Genomic DNA, 14,202 nt, shown 5'->3' on the forward strand with positions numbered 1-14,202 from the left:
TTTAATAAGCATTCTGTGTATAGTAATAAATTGTCCTACTTACTATGTTCAGATAGATCACTACAGATTGTATTACCATCTTTTCCACTTTCAAATAAGGAAATTATGTGAATAATTATGACATTTTAAAAATGTGTCATTCCAAGTTGTGGTTAATTAGTGTGGTATTTAAATGCCATATGAAACCTAGGCTTGTGCCTACCTCAGTTGGGTCTATTTTGGGAGGGGGGCTATTTTTAAATATCTGCAGATAAACTAGAAACTATAATTCACAAGGTACTTTGTATAAATATCTCTTTGAGGGGCACGAATAATTTAATTTTAGAATTGCCCAAATGTGAAGAAGATTCAGTTTATATCTAGAAAATAGAGAAAGGGGAATTATATGTATTTGTCTTAGAAAAAGGGGGTGTTAATAGTCACCCTTTTGTTAAATTAGACTTTTGTTTGAAGGAATAGATTAATTCACGTAACAAACATAAATTTGGCTTTTGAACAATGTCAATTAGGGTAACAGGTGATGAAAGGTACATGTGCAATAAATGAATCCCTTAGTGTTCCAACTCAGTTCTAATACATAATGCTGAATTTTCACTTTTCTAGATGGTTGCATTTTTCAAAATCCAGTAACCATTGTGTCTTTGAGATATTCCTCTGAGAAAGTGATTCACATCTAATATTTTGAAGTCAGCTTGAAAAGTTAACCAGACATGACTAAAACTGAACTGCAATTGGATAGCTGTCAGAAGAAAGCCAGGATGGTTTTACACTGAAAAGTAATCTCTTGGGGTCAAGCCGTCCAGTTGTTGATTTTGCAACTGGGCTTAGTTTGCCCGTGGACCTCCTGTTTTGACTCTGAGTCACCCTTGTGAACTGACACGAGTTTGCAAACAGCCTGTTATCAGGTGGTTCTGCAGAACTGTTTTTTTGAGGTAAACCAGGTTTTCCTATGTATAACTAGTATCCTAACTTTCCCGACCATGATGTTTTTTTCCCTTTTGTTCCTGTATCTTTCTTCCTTGGGTTTCAATACACCAATGCAGAGAAGTCCACAAAACCATCTGGACGAAATGGGCATGAAAGGTATAGCCATATGCAACTGTGCCTGTTCTGAAAACTGATACTAATACCATATAAATTTCAGATTTTCACAGTTCACTTTACTGGCTAAGAGTTGTGAGTTGAGTTGTTCCATATGTGGAGTATATGATTGCTTTTGCTCATGAAAAGAAAGCCAATTCACAGGTCTTAGCTAAACAAAACATTTAATAACTTTAGTCTTTTTTGAAGAGGACTAGGAAGAACATTCTTAACTAAATTGGATAGGTTATATTAATATTTTGGTATAGGGCCCCATTCATCCTTGGTTATCTGGTTAATGAGATTGGGAAAGAAATGGTGGCTAGAGTAATAAAGATGGGAGAGGCCCTTGATTCTGAAGAGTGTTAACGGGAATAAGACAGTCGTGGGCAGGTGTAGTAAGCCATGCATGATGTCAGCACTTGGGTGCTGACACTTAATATGGTAGCATACACTCTGCACATTTTGTCAAGAAGACTGAACCAGGTTATTGAAAATAAAATACTACCAACTTATTTGTCTTATTTACTGGCCTTGATCATTTCAGCTTCCCTTAATGTGTATTTTTATTTTTGTACCTGTGTGTGTATTAGAATGTTGGGCACTTGGTGCTGTTTTATTAATGTATTTTAAAAATAATTATTTATTTTTATTTATTTGGCTGCACCAGGTCTTCTTTGCAGCATGTGGGACCTAGTTCCCCGACTGGGGATTGAACCCAGGTCCCCTGCATTGGGAGCTTGATGTCTTATCCACTGGACTACCAGGAAGTCCTGCTGCTGTTTTAAAATATTGCCTTTGAGCATTTTCAGTAAAATGGGATTAAGATATCCTTCAAAATCCATATTTAGTTTGTCATAACCAGAAATCTTTTAATGGATAACCTTGTTCCCAGGTTGCCTCACTATTTTTCTATCTTTGGATACTTCAGTTTCCCTCCATTAGAATGTAAGCTGCATGGGGGCAAGGACCTTCTGATAGCCACACAAATCCTAGGACTTAAATAACAATATTTGGCACATGGAGGATAGTCAGTAGATGTTCATTGCATGAATGTGATTGAGGAAGTAAAAGCAAATGAATATTTTAGTCTCCCTCTTAGAACACTGTATGAGTAGACCTTGATCAGAATCAACCAAGTGCTTGATAAAATGCAGACTATTTTAGAGTGCATGATTACTATGATTGTTACCCAAAATAGTGTTACGCATCTTTCAAAGGTGACTAGAATGTACACCTTATGGTAATGTTACCAGTAGGGACCATAACTACTCTTCAAGAATGTGAGTGATACCAGGCCATGGTATCAGGTTGGGGAACATTTTCTCAGAAGAGGGGCTACCAGCAAGGCAGAATTGGGTTCCTAGGCAGGCAGTATCTGAGTATAGTAGACTACTTGGAAATGACCATAGGAAGTGACATAGCTGAGATTCTTGAAGTAGCAATTATTTATATGTATATAATTGCTATATATATATCATAGACATCTAAAGTCTGTGTGCTTCAGCAATACTGATAAACAAGGACATTTCTTAAATTGCTTAAGTGAAAATTAGTTTGTAAAAGATTTGTAGGAAAACAGGAGGTAATTTTAAAAGTTGATTTTTCATGGTATCACCTGTGCGTGTACATTTAAAATACTGTGTTGCTTTAAAATTTGATCTGCCCTCTATCACAAAGGGTAATGCCTTATAGTCTATATTTATAGTTTGATTAGGTATTGAAACTGAAACTGCTAGTCACTCAGTCTATAGTCCGCCAGGTTCCTCTGTCCATGGAATTCTCCAGGCAAGGCATTCCCTCCTCCAGGGGATCTTCCCGACCCAGGGATCAAACCCATGTCTTCTGCACTTCAGGCGGATTCTTTACTATCTGAGCCACCAGGGAAGCCTCAAGCAAGCCCTTCACTTGGTCGGGTCTTAAATGTGCCCTGACAAGGTATGGGACTATCTAGAAAATCTATAAAGCATAATATCATAATGGATAGAAGGTTTAAAATAAAAAAAGTGCCCTGAATCTAGTGCTGTCAAACACAAAGCTTTTAAATTCTAATATGTCTGGAAATTACTTGTGTTTACTCCCAGGAATTTACAGCTGTACTGAAATTTACTACCTCTTTCAAGCAAATCTGCCTGCAATGTGTCTGAGTTGGGAAGATCCCTTGGAGAAAGAAATGGCAATCCATACCAATATTCTTGCCTAGAGAATTCCATGGACAGAGGAACCTGGTGGGCTCCAGTCCACGGGGTTGCAAAGAGTCAGATACGACTGAGCAACTAAACTTTTCAAGCAAATACGTTGTCTTGACATTCAATTTGCTGGTGCTTTTATTAGACCTACAGAGACGAGACAAAATGCAAAAGCAGAAAAAAAAAATACATCTCAATTTATAAATTTTGTCTTCACTTGCTCTCTATTCTTAAGCCAAGTTTGACCTACCATCTTTTTTCATCTGGAATACTACAGCTTCCTACCTGGAATATATCCTTTAAAAAGTTAGGACATAGAAAGGTACACACATGTGCACAACTCTGAGTTTTGAGCATACACATTCATGTAGTGCCACTAAGATTGGGAAAGAGGCATTCACAGCACCCCAGAAGCCTTCACTCCTTTTTATCTGGTCTGTAACCTCCACTTTTCCCCATAAGGTAACCACTAGCCTAATTTGTATGATCTTAAATAGTTTGTTTTTACCCTCTATGACGCCTGCTCCTTGGAAGAAACACTATCTACCTGCTGTCTTTCAACCTAGACAGCATATTAAAAAGCAGAGATATTACTTTGCCAACAAAGGTCCGTCTAGTCAAAGCTATGGTTTTTTCAGTGGTCATGTATGGATGTGAGAGTTGGACCATAAAGAAAGCTGAGCACCAAAGTATTCATGCTTTTGAACTGTGGTGTTGGAGAAGACTCTTGATAGTCTTGGACTGCAAGGAAATCGAACCAGTCAATCTGGAAAGAAATCAGTCTTAAATATTCATTGAAAGGACTGCTGCTGAAGCTGAAATTCCAATACTTTGGTCACCTGATTCGAAGAGCCAACTCAATGGAAAAGACCCTGATGCTGAGAAAGATTGAGGGCAGGAGGAGAAGGGGGTGACAGGATGAGATGATTGGATAGCATCACTGATTCAATGGACATGAATTTGAGCAAACTCCAGGAGATAGTGGAGAACAGAGGAGCCTGGCCTGCTGCAGTCCGTGGGGTCGCAAAGAGTGGGACACAACTTAGCAGCTGAATAACAACAATGGCAGATAATGATGGTAAAGTAGGGACAGAAGAGAAATAGGGGCATGGTGTACAAAACTGGAGCAGCAGTCTGGTCAGATCTATTAATAAGGGAAATACATTGCTTTGGGAAGCAATATGGGTCATTCTTTTATTCAAGGCACAGTTGCTGACCTCTCACCTTGTCACTGCCAAAGTCAGGTGGGCCCTTGAGAGCTTCATCTGGGTGGTCTAGGTAGCTACTGCTGGTGGTGGGAGCCTCAGTTTTCAGCTGTTTGGGGAACAGGCAAGTCAGCTTCTTTTCAAGAGCTCCTGTTGGTGTTCATGAACATGCTTGTGGCAGTGATTGCAAAGAAAATCTTCAAGAGGGAAGCCAATCTACGTGCAAATCTAAATCTTCCCTTCTCCACTCCTGTCATGTCCCCCTCGTCCCTGTCTCACACTGGCAGCTGTTCCTATGTTCACAGTTGAATGAACCCTTATTCATCTTTTCCTTGATCGATCAGCATAAGGACGGGGTGTTCAAAAGAAAAAGTAAATATCTAAATAATTTGGAGTTAAATTTTTAAGTTCTGGGAGCAATGATCTGGTTGACTATATACATTTAAAAATTTTGAAAAGTTTTAGACAATTATTTCCTTTTTTTTTTTACCCAACTTTTATTCTTACCTTAAGCTGAAAACTTTACTGTAGATGTAAAACGTGTATCTGCTTGCTGCTGCTGCTGCTAAGTCGCTTCAGTCGTGTCCAACTCTGTGCGACCCCAAAGATGGCAGCCAGCCAGGCTCCACCGTCCCTGGGATTCTCCAGGCAAGAACACTGGAGTGGGTTGCCATTTCCTTCTCCAATGCATGAAAGTGAAAAGTGAAAGTGAAGTCGCTCAGTCGGGTCCGACCCTTCGGGAGCCCACCAGGCTCCTCCATTCATGGGATTTTCCAGGCAAGAGTACTGGAGTGGGTTGCCATTGCCTTCTCCAGTATATGTGCTTAGTCGTGTCCAACTCTTCTCGACCTCATGGACTGTAGCTAGCCTGCCAGACTCCTCTGTCCATGGGAATTCTCCAGGCAAGAATACTGGAGTGGGTTGCTGTGCCCTCTAGGGGATCTTCCCAACCCAGGAATCGAGCCCAGGTCTCCTGCATTGCAGGTGGATTCTTTACTGTCTGAGCCACCAGGGAAACCCCAAAGCACAAATAGTTCTGTTTTTTAATCCAAAAGAAAAAAAGCAAACCAGAAAATAACAAATATTGATAAGGATGTGGGCAATTGAAACACTTGTGCACTGTTGGTGGGAACATGAAACGGTGTGACCGCTATGAAAAGCAGTCTGGAGAGTCCTCAAAAAATTAAAAAATAGAATTTACCATATGACCTAGTAATCCCATTTCCAGATCTATATCCAAAAAAATTGGAAGCAGATTCTCAAATAGATATTTGTGCACCCATGTTTATAGCAGCATTATCCACAAAGCTAAGAGATGGAAGCAACTCAGGTGTCCGTTGATGGATGAATGGATTATGCAAAATGTATATACATACCATGGAATATTATTCAGCCTTTTAAAAGGAGGGAAATTCTGATGCACGCTACAACCTGGACAAAGCTTGAAGGTGTTGTGCTAAGCGAAATAAGCCAGTCACAAAAAGAAAAATACTGTGTAATTTTGTAATTCCTCTTATGTGAGACATCTAATGTAGTCAAATTGATGGAGACAGAAAGGAAAATGAAAGTTACCAGGAGCTGAAGGGAAGAGGGAAAGGGGAAATGTTTCATGGGGATAGTTTCGTATTTGCAGGATGAAAATGTTCTGGAGGTTTGTTTCTCAACAATGTGACCCTGCTGAACTGTACAGTTAAAACTGGCTAAGATGGAAAATTTTACGTTGTGTATTTTCAACACAATAAAGTATATAACTTTTGAATTTTATGGATCACACTAAAAAATAATGATAAACAGGAGAAAGATTATGGTTTGGGCCTAGCCACTATTTTCCTTTCAAATTTGTCAGTGCTCTCCGACATATTCTCATTTTCTCGCCGACAGAATTAGATCCTCTGTGTAAATTTACTCTTTTCTTCCTGTTAGGTGACTGTCCTTAGATACTTCTCCTCCTGAGAAATAGTACTCTTCCATTGTTTTTGCTTGCTCAGGTCTACATTTGATGTAACTGAACTTAGTTATTTAAGACGTTAGGTGAGTTAAGATCTCAGCAAGTCGTCGGCTTATTGGTGAATTTCCTCTTGACTTAAACTACCTTAAGCTGATTTTAGTCTACTGGCATTTCTTAGCCAGTGGCATAAAAATATTAGACGTGAAGAAATTAAGTTAGGCCACCAACCTCAACAATACTAGGAGGACAATGTGTGCAAAATGTAGCAGATAGCAGTCTGATCCTCAGTTGCTGCATATCCATTTAGCCTATAAAGTCAAGAATGGTATGTTTGCCCTCGGAGAATTTACTGCTGTTTATGTTAAGGGTGAAAAAAACCTGGCGACCCTGACTTATAAAGGTTGAGGGTAGTGGTGGCTGAGAACAGACATGGTCTCAGCTGGCAAGATTGTTTGAGGTTGCAAATAGTGCCTGGCAACAAATTTCACCTGTATCTATAAATCCCTTCAAAACATGGACCCCAATCCAAAGTGTCACTTGATAGCCCATTTTATAAATGTGTGGGATTAACAGTTTATTAAAGAAAGTATTTTGGTATTTATGACTGGAAGCATGTAAAAATAAGTACTGTTAGTAGATTCTCCTGTCTTTATCAGTAGAGATCACCTAACAAGACTGATAACCAGAAATTCGTGGTATTTGCCTCCCTATAAAAGTAACTCCTTTTTATGGGCTTAAAACTTTCGGTCTGTCTGACAATTGCCAGATCTCTGTGTGGAACTACTGCCTACTCTTGAGAAGGGTAGTGCAGACTAAGGTGCATTTATCCAGCTGCTGGGCCAACAGTCCTCACTGCTCTCAGCTTGCTTACAAACTCATTTAAGTGTGCATGTGTAGATACAAGTTAATTTGTGTATGGTGGCAGTGGTTTAGTCTTTAAGTCGTATCTGGCTCTTGTGACCCCATGGACTGTAGCCCACCAGGTTCCTCTGTCCGTGGGTTTTCCCAGGCAAGAATACTGGAGTGAGTTGCCATTCACTTCTCCAGGGGATCTTCTGACCCTGGGATCGAACCTGGGTCTCCTGCATTGCAGGTAGATTCATTACTGATTGAGCCACCAGGGAATCAGCCTCATTTGTGTATACACACGTGTATTTTTCTACCCCAAGTATCTTCAAGATCTGAGTTTTGACTTTGTATATTACTTCAGCATTTTTTTTTTTTTTTGGTTTAGGGTACAAAAACAAACATGTAATGTTTAGTTTTTAATTTTTATTGGATTACAGGTGAGTTACAGTGTTGTGTTAGTTTCAGATGTACATCCAAGTGAATCAGTTATACATACATCCACTCTTTTTTAGATTCTATTCCCATATAGATCATTACAGAGTACTGAGTAGACCTCCCTGTGCTATATGGTAGGTTCTTATTAGTGCTTTTATATAGTAGTGTGTATACGTCCCTCCCAATCTCCCAATTTATCCTCCCCCCACCTTGGTAACCATAAGTTTTTCTACATTTAATGTTCCTTCAATATCTGATAAAAATATGAAACTGGTGAGCCAAAGTACACTTTCTGAGAACTTGGTCAATGAATATCTAAGAAGCAGTGATTCAGAAAAGTTTCTGACTAAAATTTAAGCAAGAACAACATGATCTACAGTCCCTGTATTTTGTCAGATGAATTTCTTACGTGTTTACCACCATTTTTAAACATCTCAACAACATACAGAACAGCTATAAAATAACTTTTAGGTGAAACTTGATGGCTGATCAAATGGTACTTGGAAATGGTAAATGGGAACGTCTTGATAGATAATCTATCTTTTGAAGATTGCTAACTTTCTTGGTTGGGTTTTATAATTTTTAAAAGCATTCTGGAGATTAGTTTATATGTGTAGAGGAATAATCAGAAGACGTTTAATTGAAATCATTAAAACTTTTGTATTTTTCAATATCAATTAGGCTTGGGTTAAAAAATGATTTTGTAAATGTTTTTCATTGAATTCTAAGTCAACTGAGTAGTTTACAAAATGTCCATTGTTTTTACAAGTACCAAGGAACATTTGTATGTTATATGATGGCCATAAACTTCAGTAATGTAACTTTTTGCTTTCATAAAGTGAATTTCTTTTAATCGTGCCAGATTTTATATATCCAAAATGGGAAGAATATGCTCATCTTAAAAACTAGTCACCCATAATCCTCTTCCCAAATGTGGATTCTTATGAAGTCATTTTCAAGAGTAAATTGGCCCAGCTATTTTAGAGCTGTGTCCCACCACTAGCATTTCACTACTGTATCACCCTCCTCATTATTCCACTTTTCATCAAATAGCTTTTAGCGATTTTCTAAAACTAATTACGTCCACACTGTTTGCTGTTAGATATATCCAAGAAGAGGTTTCTCAAAAGGTCTGAGCAGTGGTGGCACGCGGTTGTCTCAGGAGAACGTCTGCAGGACCACACTGAAGGGACCACACTTAGTGGGGCATGGGTTGCGGTACAATTGTTCAAAAAACCCAGTATTATTCTGTTAGTAGCTCAGTCGTGTCTGACGTTTTGCAATCCCATGGACGGTAGTCCGCCCGGCTCATCTGTCCATGGGATTTCCCAGGCAAGAATACTGGAGTGGGTAGCCATTCCCTTCTCCAGGGGATCTTCCTCACCCAGGGATAGAACCCTTGTCTCCTGCATTTCAGGCAGATTCTTTACCGTGGTCATGCCTCATGTGAGCATGTGTGAGTTTGTGTGCACTAATGCACTTCCGTTCACCTTTTCTTTTCCTTTTTGGCCTTTCAGAGAGCATTTTTCGTCTGAATTTTAAGGGTTTAAAGGTTTACCCCTTAATTTTAAGGGTTTGGAAATGCCAAACCCTTTTTTAATATTTAAAAATAAGATGAGGAAACAGTGTTACAAAGTAGACACTAGGGATAGCAATTTTAAAAATCATTTTTTCATAAGTTCATTTCAGTTCAGTTGCTCAGTCGTGTCCGACTCTGCAACCCCATGGACTGCTGCACACCAGGCCTCCCTGTCCATCACCAACTCCCAGAGCCTACTCAAACTCATGTCCATCACATCAGTGATGCCATTGAACCATCTCATCCTCTGTCTTCCCCTTCTCCTCCTGCCTTCAATCTTTCCCAGCATCAGGGTCTTTTCCAATGAGTCAGTTCTTCGAATCAGGTGGCCAAAGTATTGGAGTTTCAGCTTCAGCAGCAGTCCTTCCAAGGAATATTCAGGACTGATTTCCTTTAGGATAGACTGGTTGGATCTCCTTGCTATCCAATGGTTAAACTCTCACATCCATATATGACTACTGGAAAAACCATATCTTTGACTAGACGGACTTTTGTTGGTAAAGTAATGTCTCTGCTTTTTAATATGCTAAGTTGGTCATAGCTTTTCTTCCAATGAGCAAACACCTTTTAATTTCATGGCTGCAGTCACCATCTGCAGTGATTTTGGAGCCCCCCAAAATAAAATCTTTCACGGTTTCTATTGTTTCCCCATCTATTTGCCATGAAGTGATGGGACCGGATGCCATGATTTTAATTTTCTGAATGTTGAGTTTTAAACCAGCTTTTTCACTCTCCTCTTTCACTTTCATCAAGAGGCTCTTTAGTTCTTCTTTGCTTTCTGCCATAAGGGTGGTGTCATCTGCATATCTGAGGTTATTGATATTTCTCCTGGCAATCTTGATTCCAGCCCAGCATTTCTCATGATGTACTAATATGAGGCACATGTAGAAGAGCACCAGGAGCCTGAAGACCTTCATTCCAGTCCTATTTTTTCAGTCTTTTATTTACTTCCATATAACAAGAACGATATACAATCCTGTTGTCTCTTAAGGCAACCATATTAGAAAGCCTTACCACTCTGTCCAGCATCTCTACAGGCACTTTGCGTGTCTTCGGGGTTGGGTTCCCTGTTCCCAGAAGCCTGTGTTTTCCTTTCTTTTTGCATTTCCTCATATTATAGGAGCTTCCCGGGTGGCTCAGATGGTAAAGAATCTGCCTGCAATGCAGGAGACCTGAGTTCTATCCCTGGGTCAGGAAGATCCCCTGGAGAAGGCAATGGCAGCCCACTCCAGTATTCTTGCCTGGAGAATTTCATGGACAGAGAAGCCTGGCCAGCTACAGTCCATGGGCCCACAAAGAGTCAGACATGACTGAATGACTTTCACTTCACTTCATATTGTTGTAGAATATCCTCCAGTAGTTTTCCAAGAAGTTCAATGACAATTTGATTTCTTCTTCTTTTTTTTTTAATATTTATTTATTTGGCTTTGCTGGGTCTTCATTGTGCCTTGTGTAATCTTTAGTTGTGACCTGCAAACTCTTAGTTGCTGCATGGAGGATCCAGTTCCCTGACCAGGGATAAAACCCAGGCCCCCTGCATTGACAGCGTGGAGTCTTAGCCACTGGACCACCAGGGAAATCCCAACAATTTGATTTCTGAAAATTTGTATGTGAGCTGGTTTTGATCTTTTTTAAAAAATTATGTATTTGTTTATTTTTGGCTGCATCTGGTCTTAGTTGCGAAACACAGGATCTTTCATTGTGGCATGATGGCTCTTTCTTGCAATGTGGGGGCTCCGGAATCCGAGGGCTCAGTAGTTGCAGCTTGAGGGGTTAGTTACAGTGCAGCTTGTGGGATCTGAGTTCTTCAGCCAGAGATTGAACCTGTCTCCCCTGCATTGGAAGGTGGATTCTTAACCACTGAACTGCCAGGGAAGTCCCCTGATCTTTGCAATTAAAAAACCCAACAATTTTGTTGAGATAAAATGTAAACCATAGAGTTCACCTATTTAGAGCATAAAATTACATGACTTTTAGTATATTTACAGAGCTGTGCCGCCATCACCATAACCTAATTTTAGGACTTTTTCATCATCCACCAAAGAAAGTTTGTACCTATCAACAACAGTTAATTAACCCCATCTACTCTCTGGGGCTTCCTTGGTGACTCGAGTAAAAAATCCACTTGCCAATACAGTAGATATGGGTTTGATCTCAGGGTTGGGAAGATCCCCTGGAGAAGGAAATGGCAACCCACTCCATTATTCATGCCTGGGACATCCCATGGACCGAGGAACCTGGTGGGCTACAGTCCATGGGGTTTCGAGGAATCGGCACAACTTAGTGACTCAGCAATAACAATAATCTACTTTCCATCTCTACAGGTTTGTCTATTTTGAAATTTATCTAAATGTGATCATACAACATGTGGTTTTCTGTGATGATTCTTTCACCTAGTGTAATATTTTTTTAGGTTCCTGCATGTAGTATATGTCAAGGCTTTACTCCTTTTTATTGTTGAATAACAGTCTATTGCATGGTTATCTGTGTATCCACTCAACAGCTGATAGACACTTGGGTGGTTTCCAGTTTCAGGATATTACAAAGCTGCTGTGACTATTCATGTATAAGTCTGTTATAGACATATGCTTTTATTTTTCTTGATTTAATGCTGAGAAGTGGAATATTTGAATTATACGGCCTATATATGTTTGACTTTTTAAAAAATTTGCATATTCCCACCAGTAGTACACTTTTCATAAGCTTTTTGGAAAGAGCTGTTTTGAAATTTCATGCTGGTGTACTTTGTTGTAGGTATATCATTATGCCCACTTTGTGGGCTCTTTCAGTTTGGCGATGAGTTTTCTTCCGTCTAGACAATTTTGTGGAATTGTATCTTTCATTTCCTCTCTGCTATTTTCTCTGCAACGTCTTTCTAGAACTTCTATTGCTTGGGCTGATTCTTCATTAGTTTTCTTTCCTGTTATACATTGTTTCATTTGTTCTGATTTTTAGGAGATTTCTTTGACCTTTTCCTCCGCCCTCCTTTAAAAAATAATTGTTTTTATATTTATATTCTAAGCTCTGTTTCTTTTATGGATGCAATAGCTTCTCTCTCTCTCAGGTAATTACAGTTTTTAAAAAAGATTTATTCTACTGTCTTTATTGTCTTTCCTCTGAATTCTTCTGTTTGTTCTGGTTTCTCTCTCAGGCTGGAGGCATTCTTTGAATGTCTGTGATCCTCGCATACCCCTCATATTTGAGAGGGAGATGTCAAAAGCTCTCAGAAGCTGCATGTGGATGGTGTTATTTCTCTATGATTGGTTAGATATGATATCTTTGGGAAATCCCTAAATATTAATATGTATTGCACTTTGTTTGATATTTATTTGGAGGGAGATATTAAATGTATCCAGGGCTCCCAACTGCTGGCTTTCTGGGTGCAGGGAGGGGAAGGGGCCACCCAATTTAGGATGCAGAACTTCACTTCACCCTCAAAGAGCCCAGAATCCCACTTGCACATCAGCTCGGCCCCTGGTCCCTAAGTCCACAGCCTCCATGCCTCCATGTTTCCCACAGTCATTTCTGGTTTCCTGGGCTGGGGTAGGAGGGAGCCTGAGGCCTCCTTGGAGATTGATCCAAAACCCATTTCCAGCCCTTGCGTGTCCTGTAGTCGGTGGCCCTGTGCCTTTTGGTTCACAGCTCATGGGTGGCTCTGCAGGGTCACTGGCCTTCTGCCAATGCCCAGCTGCCCGCACTGGGTGGAAACTCCTTTTCTCTTGTTGAAGCAGTTTCGCTGCTCCATCGGCTTTCAGATTGGCCGGCATTTTATAATATTGTAAATCAACTACACTTTAATTTTTAAAAAAAGAAGCAGAAATCTCTCTTCTGTCATTGCCTCCTTTCTTGTACACCTCGTCCAGGCAGGTTTGTACTTAAAAAACTTTTTTTGAATTATTTGGCTGTACTGGATCTTCGTTGCTGTGTGCAGGCTTTCTCTAGTTGTGGAGAGCGGAGGCTTCTCTCTAGTCATGTTGTGATGGCCTCTCGCTGCGGTGGCTTCTCTTGTTGCGGAGCTTGGGCTCCAGGGTGTGCGGGCTCAGTAGTTACGGCTCCTGGGCTTCAGAGCACAGGCTCAGTGGTGGTGCCTGGGCTTAGTCGCTCCATGGAGTGTGGGACCTTACTGGACCAGGGATGGAACCCGTATTCCCTGCATTGGCAGGCGGATTCTTAACCACTAGACTACCAGGGAAGCCCAGGTGTGTACCTTATTATCAAATACACCTTATTTTAATGTCTTTTCTGTCAGCTTAGTGGAGTTTGGGGAGAGAGGGGATCAGTACTTCTCCTCTGGATTCGTCAGCGCATTGGTGGTCCCTGTGTGACAGGCACTCCGCCGGGTGTTGGGACGGCAGCTGACATTCTAGGGAGAACGGAGACTAGGGTGTGTGTAAGGACTCCGTGGAGAGCAGACATACACAGTCAGTAGGTAAGTTCCAGTGTGTTAGAAGGTGTACGTGCTACAGACAGGGCAGGGATGGAGGAAAACGGAGTGTGGACATTCAGCGGTGAGGTTGCCATTTGAAACACTGAGGAGGTAACATCTGGATAAAGACCCGAAGAAATTGTGGGCATGCACCACGTATACCCCGGGCAGACTGCTCAGGGCAGAGGGAAGCGCCACAGCAAAGTCATGAGGTGGGCTTGTTGGGGTGGCAGGGTGAGGGGTAAGCGGGATTTGCTGGAGCAGACGGGTGAGGGGAAAGAACAGGAAAGGAGCTCAGAGCGGGGCAGAGGGCCCAGTCACGTGGGGCCTTGTCAGTCTTTATAAGGTCTTGGGCTTTCTCTGGTGGCCACATGGGGAGCCACTGTCGTTTTGAGCACAACGTTGCTATGGTGACACGTCCCTTGTTTTGAAAGGCTCACTCTGGTTGCTGGGTTCAGAACAGACCAGGGCAATCGGAAGCAGGGTGACCT

The sequence above is a fragment of the Cervus canadensis genome, chromosome 8, assembly GCF_019320065.1.
Source record: "Cervus canadensis isolate Bull #8, Minnesota chromosome 8, ASM1932006v1, whole genome shotgun sequence".
NCBI classification, from domain to species: Eukaryota; Metazoa; Chordata; class Mammalia; order Artiodactyla; family Cervidae; genus Cervus; species Cervus canadensis.